The following is a 12,779-nucleotide window of genomic DNA, read 5'->3' on the forward strand; positions in this document are numbered from 1 at the left end:
TATTGATTTTGTTTAATTTTTGTTTTTTGTAAATGACTTTTGTTTTAATTTATTCTTGGGGAAAAAAGGGGCAGATATAATAAGATATCTTTCTTCTTTCTGCTGCCTTTCATTTTATTTATTTACTTAATGGTTTTTCTTCTGTTGTATATAGAGTTAGTTTTAGTACACTTTTTGTTGTGCTCATATTTAGACATCCTATTTTGCAAATGCTGCCTTTTTGAAATTTGGTATGCTTGTTTGTCTTTGTGTCTATGGTGTATAATGATGTGATTGTGATGCTGTATTTCTGAGTGTTTTATGTGCTGCAGAACAGGAACCTGCTGTAAAACAGCAATTATACTGAGTCAGGTTTGATTTTTAGTAATCTTTTCCTGTTGAATCAATAAATCAAATCAAATCACATCAGTTGTTGTTTGAGAAGGATTGTTGTTGTTGATTGTTGATGTTTTGTTTTTCTACTTGAATATTATTATCGTTTAAGTTTATTTTCTTATTTCCAAAGGGGTCAATATAATATTGTCACTTTTTTCTGCTGCCATTCATGTTATTTGTGATTTGTATTTTTTTTGTAGAATTTGTTTTGTTTTTAAATGAAATGAAATTAATAAATTTAAACCTTAAACCTAAAGTTTAACATAGCAGAAAAACTGTTTTGTCATCCATTAAACTGCTGTAAATGTTTTATTTCACATTTATATACATAGAATTTGGTGGTTTACAAGTGTGAACAGGAGCAGCAGCAGCTAGCTGTAGGACTTACAGCGGACACAACATACAATTTCTTTATGAATAACTGTGTAATGAGTAACTGATAGTGAAGTAAAGTCAAAAAGCACTACCAAACTGTTTTTTTTTTCATGAACAGTTTTAAGTTGGCATCACTTGCACTTAACTTGTCAGTCCAGTCAGAATTGAATTTTATTTCTTCAAACAGGATCTACAACACACAAGAAATATATATTTCATAACATCTCCACCGAACCCCAATTCAAAAGATCTAACATTATTCTTGAGGAGATATGGAATATTAAGTGAAAATCACTCAAGTCAAAATGTAGTTTAAGTTGGTAACACAACAGTTTTTGTTTTTTAGTTTTTACTTCTTGCACAGATATGTCTTTATAAGATTATATTATGTGCAATGTGTTTAATGTTGTTAGCACAGGAAACAAGCAGAAGGAACATTTAGTACATGCATGTTTGAATTTTGTGTGTCTGTGTGACATTGTCCTCTGGGTGTCATTGAGTTCCAGTATAAATCAGCTGGGTGTGTGAGTGTCGAGCTGCAGTAAATTAGCCAGATTTTAATTGTGTCTATAATAGATGACTATAATTAGTCAAAGCTCTTCCTCAACCTCTGCTGCCCTGATATAATCATCTTCCAGCCAAACTACACATCCCTTCATATCTCCATCTCCCCATTCTTCATGCCCCCGTAGCCTGAAGGGACAGGAGCGATCTTCTCCTCCTCCTCAGTGGATCTTCCTCTCTGCTTCTTTGAGGAATCCACCAGAGAAAGCCCCTTTTATCTGTCTTAAAGGATATCCTGAAAAGGAAAATAGTTGAGTCATCTTTAAGTTAAGATAATAAAACAGCCCTATTTTAAGGCTTAAAAAGTAACTAGCAATAAAAACTCACCCCAACCAGCTCTCTATATAAATCTCATAGTAGAATGTTTTTTATTTATTTATTTTTAACAAAAGGTGTATTAAGATTTATTTTTRCTGAGGGCCTTGTGAGTATTATGGTTTCTCTCTAAAGGCCCGTTTTAATTAACTTTGACATTTCATACTGTCCTCATCTCATTGCTATGCCAGAGCACAGCTAATTAAAAAAATAACTGAGCTCTACTTGGTATTACCTGCATAGAAACAGTGTTTAAACACTTTCTCTTATAAACACTGAAATGTGCCAAGTGTGCAACTGACTAAACGGGGACTAAATAATACAGTAATGCTATTAAAAGTAAAAGTAAGAGTTTTACTCACTGTTGCCATCTTGAATTCTGAACCTTCCCACTTTCTAACAGGGAATTCCCATTGGAGGAGTGTTCCAGTTTATGTTTACAGATTGTAAGTGGAAAATTCCCACTTCCCAATTTAACTAGAACACAGCACAAGTAGCCAGCAAAAATGCAGTGAAATGGTAATCGCACACAGCAAAAGTTGCGGACTACTTTTGAACCAAGGAGGTTCTATGGAACAGCTGGAGTGCGCAAAAACCCTGTGACCGTGTGATCGGCTGGTGAAGCTAACGGCTAACGCTAAACGGGCAAAACTCTGGATTTCCCTTTACTGTACATGTTGGCAACAGAGCAGAAAAAAAGACTGACGATGTAGAAATCATTAAAACTATTAATAATAATATTAATCCAATTATTGTTAATATTTTACAGTTCATATAATCTATCTAATGTTTTATATAATGTCAGAAAGGCTGTTTGTATTATGGATTTATTAACAGAAGATAAACAGGAAAACGTCTCATTTTACAACAAGTCAGCAGATTTGATCTTATTTAGCTCAATGTGATCTGAGCTGAGCTTAATGTAACAGTTTAAAATTAAAATAATCTCATAAGGTCGATGTAATCACTGTCAGTTATTAAACTGGTTAGCAGATGTTAGATTGTGGAGCATATATACAGAGTTTAGCACTGTTTACTCATGCTACAATTTAACAAACTATTAAATATCACAGCTGATTTGTCCTCTGATTAATATTTACAGAGTGTAAAATAATATTACAAATGTGAGTATTTTTAGGTTTCTGTTAGAGGAACCTGACTTGTTAAGAAGATGTTAGCTAATAGAGATAAGTTTCATCCTATAACCAGAGAACATGTTCCAACTGTTGACTGGTAAATATAAATATTATTATTTTTTATGACAGTAAGAAGAAATAATAAATATACTTTATTACTAGCTGAAGTCATCATTTTTCTACTAGCTAAAGTCTAAATTACAGGTTGACTTCAGGTCTGGTTTAGATCATTGTTACTTGTAAATTAGATATTTTTCTGGTGTAAATCTGCCGTTTACGTTTGTTGAATGAAATTAACATAATTATTAATTTATTGTAAAAACATGACTGATAATCTGTGATACAGATCCAGTTCAGCTTGTTGTTTATCTATTAGTTTCTATGGAGGCTGTGAACTGTTGCCCTTTTAGACGCCATTTTTGCTCCTCCATGCTGTCACAGATGCTACCAGTGTACAGTATGGGCGGGGCTCAGTCTAGTGATCTATATATTTAAGTCTATGTTTTGAACCCTGTGCACCTCCACCTAGTGGTGGGATGCCATCATTTCACAAGTGAAATAATCAACATGCATTATGGGAGATGTAATTTATGGTCAATATCTGCTTTAAAGCAGCATGCGTTTATTTTAAGACATGAATAAATCTTTGCTCTCACGGGCCACATAAAATGCTGTGATGTACCACATTGGGCCCACAGGCCTTGAGTTTGACACATGTGGTTTGGAGCCTAGGAGTAAAGAAGGAGATGTTTAGGACTGTATGGCTTATAATTAAACAATTAACTAAAAACTGATGCTAAAAAAATGTAAGTAAACTAAGTAACAGGTAGCATCTGCTTCGTTCTGCTCACATTACCCGGCACAGTTTATAGCTGGCACTCGCAGACTGCAATGGATAAACAGAAAAAAAAAAGGCTCTGCTGTGTCACAAATATTAGTGTTTTTATGAAGCAAAGATGTGGAGTAAAGCCCGGAGAAAGTGGGGCAGATTCTGTCTCCAGTCTCTGAGCCTGAACCAGATGTTAACAGTACATCTGAGAAGAAACAGATTTGAACACAAGTGCACACCGCTTGTTTTTGATCATCTGTAATGCACCTAATCACAAGTGTGAGTGACAGAGGGGCTGTGCCAATAGGACCTGACAGAGCTGATGGCCCTCACCTGATAAGGCAAGACAAAACTGAAAAATGTTGCTGCAGGGGGATCCATGCACTGATTAGGCCAGTGTTCGATTCCTCTGAGCGCCGATTCATCAGTGTCCAATAGCACCCGTTTACTGGGTTCTCGGGTGTCAGTGTGGTCACATCGCTGCCGGGACCTCGCCAATCTCTGTCACACGGTATCAGCGTCCAGGGGAACCGGACCTGTTCAAAACACAAGCAGAGACCTGCCTCTAATCACTGCAACAAGCATGATCAACTGGGCATTCTGGTACATACAGACCACACACAAGTTCAACTGGAACTGAAAACTCACACACACACACACACACACACACACAAATAAATTCTGAGATATGAATAACCCCGCCCCCCTCCCCCATAGAGTGCTTTGGTCACCAATCAGGACCACTTTGTCAAGGCACAGGTAACCGTGACCACTCTAATCCCTCGGCAATCGGCCGGTCATTCATCACCACCTAGGGAAGGAGAACAAGAGGAGTGGTGAAGAGAAGGAGGAAGTGGAGGGAGAGAAAGAGGGTGGGAAGGTTCGTGGGGGGAGGGAGGTGACACAGACAGGGGCAATGGTGCAGACAAATGGCCCCCAAAATTCGGTATTAATCAGCAACTGATTTGCTGCCCCTTTAAAGCCAATACCACTTAAAGACTTGAGAGATGGAGGAACGGAGGGGTGGGTGCAGGGACGGTGGAAAGAGGGAACCAGACTTATAAAAAAGGAAGAAAAAAAGAAAAAGTAGAGACTAACTAAGATGGATAAAAGAGTGAAAGAAAGAGACTGAATGAGAGAACAAAGCAACAGTAAAGCACCTTATTGGAGTCTACTGTTGCATTAGGAGTTTGGTTTGTGACACGGTAAAGTGCTGTGTAAGATCCTCTCCTCTGCACGCACACGCACACACACACACACACACACACACACACACACACACACACACTAGTAACCCCCCTGTTGATTTGTCACTGGAGTTGATCAATAGCTGTGATGGAAACAGAATCAGCTCAGATGGATTAAACGTTCCAGTGGCTCTGACGTTATTTTCCCATTAAGAGAAGGCTAATCATTACACAACCACACACACACACAGACACACAGAAACACGTACTAATGTATACATCCCTGCTGCACTATGCACCTTCATATCAGTCAAAGCGCACAACACAAACATGACTTTACACACACAACTGATGACACACGAAGAAATCCCCCTGTTAAAGAAGCTGCAGCTAAAGCGCTAACAGTGTGACCGATCTGAGCTTGCTTCGCTCAACAGCACAAAGTTTAGCCGCAAAACTGTGTCGCAGAGTATTGGAAGCAGGGGTCTGTGTAAATGTTATGAACAACTGATTTATCTAAAGCTGSAAATAACTCTTAAAATTTTAGTTTAGAGAAAAAATTTGATTCTGACGAGCTAATGGCTAAACCAAAGGAGATTCCTGCTGCCTTAAAACAACTCTGATATTTAAAAAAAAAAAAAGAACTTCATGTGAACTGTTCATAAGTCTTTACATCAATGTCAGTTTTGCATTACATAGGTATTCACATAGACTTTTATGGTTAATTGAGAGCACTAACAGCAGCAGCAGCAACTGACGGTGACATTTCCACTGCTGCCTGGGGCACTTCCAGCAGGAAGGTATAATATTTCTGCTGGAATAACCATGTAATGTATAAATGATTGCAGCGTAAAGGTTTGTAAAAAAAGTATTTACATCAATCTCCATTAAAAAAATGTAGMGATTAAAGATGTTCAAGGATGGCAGAAATATATTTTTGCCCTGGCTCTGCTTGGATTATTCAATAATAATTTTTTCATTCCATTTGTGTCAGAATAAAACTCTCCAAACGGTTCAAAAAGCCATCTACAACAGGTAAGATAAGAATTGTTCATAACCTTTCCAAAGAAACCCCACCTTAAAATTTCTCAACAATACATTTGAAGAAATTTCCACACTTATCACGCTAATTGACAAGAAAGTAACMTTTGATGTATTTGTTCTCTTTTAATCAGTCAGTTAAAATTCCTGTAAAACTGRAGGGGTTGTTAATCTGTCTGGATTGTTGCCCGTGCAACTTTGTAATTTATGCAATTTATGGCTGAGGAGTAAATGGGGAAAGAAAATCTACTTTGTAATGATTTTCTTTTGCACAATATAGATTTTATTTTTTATACACTGTATTTAAAAGGCCCAACCAAAGTACTTTTCAAAATATACAACATGAGGTGTTTGTAAGTTTTATAAATTGAATATAAAGCATCGGAACCCATTTCATTTGACTACACATTTGATTGGTGCAAATTAGAAGAAAAAACAATCTTAAGTCACTAAGGTCAGGGATGACTGCAAAAGAAAAAATAAAACAACATGAAAGTAGCAGCAAATTTTAGCTCATCATATATAAACATGACTGACTTATGGCCATTTTTGTGTTTTTTAAAATCAATAAGCTGTGGAATTCATTATAAATCAGATTAACTCCAAAAGTTAATCAGATGCAGACGTGCATCCAGTAACTAATTTGTGAGACTTTCTTTCAAATCTGTCCAGTGGTCGATGAGATATTTTGTCAACAGACACACACACACACACACACACACACACACACACACACACACACACACACACNCACACACACACACACACACACACACACACACACAATTGCTCACCTTAAATGGTGGCAGGCAGCAGTTCCGAGTCTGGAGTCTGCCAATACAAGTAAAAAACTGTTTTTAATTTAGTCACCATATTGTTTTTTAAAGTCATTTTGGATTCTAATCCAATACACCAGCTAAGATTCAAACCAGGAAGCTTTATTCTGTGAGATGACAGCGCTAACCGAGGGGTTATTTCGTCACAGTCTGTGTCGTGCTTCGTTACATTGTTCCAGAACATCACTCAAGCAGAGCAACCAGAATAAACTCATAGCAGACAGAAGGTGTCACTGTGTACATTGTGACTTTCCAGATGCAACCAGGTATTTTTAAACACCCTGCAGACATTGTTTTAATTTCTATACCAGTTGCAGAAACTTTCTAAAAAAAGGGGGGGCAGAAAATAAACAGTTTCTGCAATTTGTTTCAAACTATTTTTCATCTTGAATTAACTCAAGAAGCTGCACAGTGATGCACTCATCAGTATTGTCAGCTTACAGTTAGATTTTCAGTTTGAGTCTCAGCAGAGGCCTTTTTGTGTGTACGCTTTGCATGTCTTCTAATGCATGCATGGGTCTTTTCCAGTTACTCCAGTTTCCTTTCACAGTCCAAAACCCTCCACGTTACGTTAACTGGTGATTGGAGGTATAATGCATGTCTGTGTTGTGTGTTTGACCCTGTGATGTATTGCACACATATAATGTGGGTGTAATAATATTGAATATGATATAAAGGCACAAACTGAGCACCACAGTGCAGCAATGTTGTAATGATTTAAAGTAGAGGAAGAAAAAGGCAGATGCATCTAAAAGTATAAACTACAGTGTCACTTCAAATTTCCACAGTGATTAGAGGTGAGAAATCATTAATAAAACATGAATCTTAATACTCGTGCATGACTTTTTATTGATAAAATCACAAAACAATATTAAGAGTTTGATAAAAATGAAAGTTTACCATCATAAATTATAGACTGATTGAGATTAAAAAAAAGAAACTAGCTATAAAAAGTTTTGTTTCATTGAAAATGCAGTGTGAATGCTGAGGGCTGAAGGAATTTGCTGAACATTGCAGAAGAAGCTGTGACTGAGTTATCAAAGCTAAAATAACCAGAATAATGGCTAAAAGATGAAAGTAGCAAAACACGTAGCAAAGGCCAACTACGAGCAAGAAGCAAAACATTAGCAATGTAACAGACTAACATAGCGAGAGGCTAGCTAAAAGCTAATTTTGAAAAAAAATAATTAAAAAGTTAGCAAAAAGTAGCAAAATGCTAACAAGAAGATAAAAGTTGGTTAAAAGCTAAACCTTGTCAAAAACAAGTTAAGGCTGGCCAAACCTAAAAAAATAGCAAAAGGCTTGCTTAAAGTAGCAAAAAGGTATCTAAGCTTAAAATGCAGAACATACTAGTGTAGCTGAAAACTAAAATATGACACGACAAATACAGCGAGTGAGCTGAAGCAGATTTTAAACAGAATGTTTTGAAGAAATTGACGAGCTCTCAATCTGTTTCTACTGTAAGGTTAATCAATAAAAGAAACACATCACAGTAAAATTGTCAACATCACAAATACAATAATTGTATCTAATTTTGAAACAGCTAAGATTTACTCCTCTATTAAGGAAAAATATTGACGACCATAAAAGATCCAAATAACACGGTGCTGCAGCAAAATCAGAGCTATGCCCTGTGTTCCTAACATGACACTCTGAAAACATGAAATAGTTTTTGACAATACCTGAAATCTATGATTTGATCCGTGGCATCTGTGGCTGATTTTTATATATCTATATTTTATTTTATAGGATGTTACATAAAGAAAGGGGGAAAAAAGCATAATTTTGTTGTTATCCTTGAACACCTTGCTGTAACAATTAACCATAAACCTTGCCAGCGGATGGTAGTTTAGCAGTGAGGTAAGCTCAAGACAGTAAATACGGTACGTGACCAAGGACGCTGAGGTGAAATGATACATTATATACGACGTGTGAAGCAGGAAACAACATGAGGCGGGAGAGCAGAGAGAAAGAGGAGAGTGATAGCTCTGCAGGGAGGAAGTGTGAGACCATCTGCTGTTGGCTACCTGCTGTTCTCTACACTTCCTTCTTTTATCCCCCGTTTCTCCTGCAGTCTATAAAGGTACTCAGTCAGTTAGAGTCAGCAGAACCTGCGCACACTTGGGACTTCACACACATCTGAACACACAACAAAGCATGCAAGCAAGACCGTTTCAATTAATTGGCGATTTTAAATTTCATATTTATGCTTTCCAACCCTGGCATTGTTACCGTTCAATATACAYGCTGCTTTTCCTCTGTTCCTTTTTGTCACTACATGGCGTACACACAGACTCAACAGACTCACAAAACATGTGCACACCTACTGTGAGAGGACCTCTCTAATGGATTCTGAAGATTCCAATTTCCCCTCTGCCACCAAAGACAGAAAACCCTCTGAGCTCAATTACCCCTGTCTCACACACGCCAGACGAGACCAGCAGCATGCRCACTCCCGGAACGCACACGCGAAACACACACTTGGACGCATCTTTAGTCGTAATCATAGAWGCGCGCGCACACACAAATCCTTGCACACCTTAAGCTGCTGTGACATGTTGAGAATCACACAATCAGAGGCACGCAGTCAGACTGAGAGGAGTATTAGTTTAAGGTGGATTTCATGTGATAGGCGATAACAGGGTGAGGGAAGGGAGGAAAAACTGAGGGGTTGTTGGGTGCGCGGGAGCGAGGTTAGGACTCAGGAAAAAAAATAATAAAAACAGAAGATGGAACAATAGAGGAATGCAAGATTAGAGGAGTGAAAGATACAGAGAGAAATATGAAAGTGAATGAAGCTGAAAAGCCAGAGAGAGATGTGAAGGAGGGCAGGGTGGAGAGGAGGTGCAGGCCTTGGGCTTTTACCGAATCCACTCTTCCAGAAACCTTATTAARTTCTACAATTAGCTGAGCGTCTCAGGCTATAAATAGGCTCACTTTTCCCATTCCGCGGTGTCAGTCAGCGAGCCAAGATTCGACTGCGGGGGAAACAAAACAATTTAAATTATAGCGAGACCCTCTCTTTGTCTGGCCACCCTTTTAACGGGATAATTACTAGTCTATTCATTCGCRCTCAGCCAGGGCGATATATCACCACTCCACACAGCGGCCCAGCTTTCGGTGATAAACGTCTTTTACTGAGGATAAGGGAAGGAGGGGGAGGCTGAGGTGGGCCGGTTGATATCAGTTTACTGTCAGCTGATGGYGTCCACCAAAAGCCTCGTTGGCGTTGTTGAATAGCCTCCTGCCAGATTCGGGCGAGCACAAGAGGCAAAGCAACTCGGTTGCCAGAGTGACACCTTCCTGTGGGCTCCAGCTAGAAAGAAACGAACAAGAGAGAAGGGGCGGGAATTAAAGGGAACGAGAGGAAGTGAAAGGCATCTATTATTCAGTACGGCCTCGATCCCTGCACACGCACGCCATTAAAAATAGGAAATCCATAGCGGAGACAAATGGCTTCTAAATGAAGCACTACAGGAGGAGAGCGGAGATAGGGACCCCTGTCACATGCGCTTTAATTGTCTCCCGGGGCGATAAGGAGATTTATCAAATTCATCGTGCCAGTAAGGGCTGCTGGGCCTATACGACGACTGGTGGCTGAAGGGCCAGTGCAGCTCATGTTTGTTCGTTCAAGGATACGCAGCTCGAGTTGGAGGCGGTGATCAATTAGGCGATCATATATTGTGWAAAGCTATAACAGTTGTAATAGTAAAAAAACAAACAGATGTGTAGACTTTTTTTAATTTAATAAAATGAAGAAATAAAGAATGTTTAAAGAAGTTTAAATAATATAGGATGCCAAGTGTAAAATAAAATGTCAATAACATTTTCATTATTTAGCTCACTGTGCTTACATCTTACAAATTTTTACTAAACGTTAAGTTTAAAAGTTAAATAATATTAAATCTTAAATCTAAATGTAAAGGTATGKAGTAAATGTAGTGCCTAAATCTTGAAGTACTGCAGAAAGTAATGCAGACTTGGCTGTTGGTGCCCAATTCTTGCTGTGATGTCATCATCCTGAGACAATAGCAAACGCTAATGCTACAATGAAGCTAACGCTTACCTACAAGGCATCACTTGTAGTTGCTGCTCTTCAAACTGCCGAAACACACATGCCTGCTACCTTCAGCAGTGTTAGCAAAGCTAATAGGCCTACTGAGGCCTATTTTTAGCAGCGTTTGCAGCGTTAGCAGTAATCACGTGCAAGCTAGACCCAGGTCCAGCAGTTTGAAGTGCAGCTCCAACACCAGCTGCAACTACAGGTTTGACGTCTTGTAGGGCAGTGGTTCCCAACCCTGGTCCACAAAGACCCCTATCCTTTATGTTTTACTTGTTTCCCTGCTATTCAGCAGGTCTTCAGAAGATTGTTAATCACTCATTCATTCAAACCAGGTGTGCTAAATCAGGGAAACATCTAAAACTTTCAGAACCACTGCTTTAATACATGTTATCTGATTTATTATTTACAGATAGAAGGAATCAATGGCTTCTATAAGCAACACTAAAAAAAAMCCATAAAACTTAGTCAATATTATATTTTGAAAATGTCTCATCAAGCTCAGAGAAACTCTTGAGGTGTTTATCATCATTAAAAGCAGTGGTTCCCAACCCTGGTCCTCAAGGACTCCTGTCCTGCATGTTTTAGATGTTTCCCTGATTCGACACACCTGTTTTGAATGAATGAGTGATTAATAATCTTCTGAAGAGAAGAGCAGGGTCAGGAACCACTGTTGTAGGGAAGCATTAGCTGTGTTGTAGCTAGCAGCATGATCACAGTTAGCAGCGTCAGTGGTTGCCATGTTTTGAGGATGATGACATCACAACAAGAATCGGATACCAAGGGCAAAGACTTTGTTCCATTCCAAAAAACTTAAATGAAAACGTCAACATAGCCAAAAACATTAAAGTAACTTTTACGTTTAGATTTACACATTTGGAGTTAGGATTTAATGTTTGCATATAGTGAAATTAGCAAAAAATGTAAGAATTTTCACAAACCTTTTACACACAGAAAGGGACTTTTATAATGAAAATGTGCTTGTGATATTTTTACTGTATTTTATTTTACACATACCCTATAAAATAATTAGTTGCAACATTTATTTTTTACTTGTTAAGTTTAAATATGTTTGAGATAAAAGAAAAGTGAACAATAGTGTAATTAATTTTATGTCACTTCTTCTGTTTAGCATGTTCTTATATTCTGAATCATAAAAAACAGTGGAAGTCACAAAACTCATTCCARTATTAGGCTTGATGTTTATGGTTAATATGTGGAATTCATTCTTTTGAATGTGACACCTCTATTTTAAAGAGAAACTTGAAAAATATGCTGTTTTTTTTCTAAGTCATAAAAAAACATCCATTAACCTTGCTTTTAGACATACAGGTCCATTTCTGGCGCCCTGCCTGTGTAGAGTTTTTATTTACTCGTAGATAAAGTGGCATGTACCCTGCTGTTGGTTTCTAGCAAAAACACCAGTTACATCAGGGATCTAATTTGCGTCCTGCTGTTTTTATTTTCGATTGGGATAAATACACACACTTGAGTGTCCACAATGTGTTTTTTTCCAAAACTCACAGAGGCATGGCTGCGTGCATGCTTTTGTTGTTGAGGCATTATAAATGACCCCATTAAAATTGATGACAAAAGTAATTACCACTTAATTAGAAAATGAGCACTTTTTATTATTGTTATAATTAACCTCTTCCGATGTTACAGCTGACCCTCGTTGTGGAAAAGATCACAGCAATGTGAGGCTGTGCTTCGAATAACGGGACATTTCTCCTCTGAGATTACCCAGGGCGCTTTAAATCAGGTGTCATTTAGTATCATAGTTAAGAATCAAACAAAAGGCTTGAAGCTTGCCGCTCTCATTTAGACTTGAAAGACATTGAATTGAATAGACATTTTTTAATTCCTCAGTGATAATACAGTATGAGAGCTGGGTCAGTGAGTTCGAGAGAAAAATGTGTCTATTGAGACCAAAAGGATGTTTTGTCTGAGTGAAAATGCAAATGAAGGCACAAAAAATGTGTAAAAAGCTTTGTTTTCTAGATAGAATGTGTGTGTGTGTGTGTGTGTGTGTGTGTGTGTGTGTGTGTGTGTGTGTGTGTG

The 12,779-nt window shown here is 38.0% G+C and overlaps 1 long non-coding RNA gene across 1 annotated transcript; it reads right to left on the reverse strand.

The window, feature by feature from the left end:
• Positions 1–721: 721 nt before the first annotated feature.
• Positions 722–6,651, reverse strand: LOC106519482 (uncharacterized). The gene is made up of 3 exons (XR_001310448.1): positions 6,617–6,651; positions 3,928–4,130; positions 722–1,549 (listed from the first exon to the last, which is right to left on the reverse strand). It is a non-coding gene; the product is annotated as an uncharacterized LOC106519482 (long non-coding RNA).
• Positions 6,652–12,779: the final 6,128 nt, after the last annotated feature.

This window comes from Austrofundulus limnaeus, unplaced genomic scaffold (assembly GCF_001266775.1).
Source record: "Austrofundulus limnaeus strain Quisiro unplaced genomic scaffold, Austrofundulus_limnaeus-1.0 Scaffold78, whole genome shotgun sequence".
Taxonomy (NCBI): Eukaryota; Metazoa; Chordata; class Actinopteri; order Cyprinodontiformes; family Rivulidae; genus Austrofundulus; species Austrofundulus limnaeus.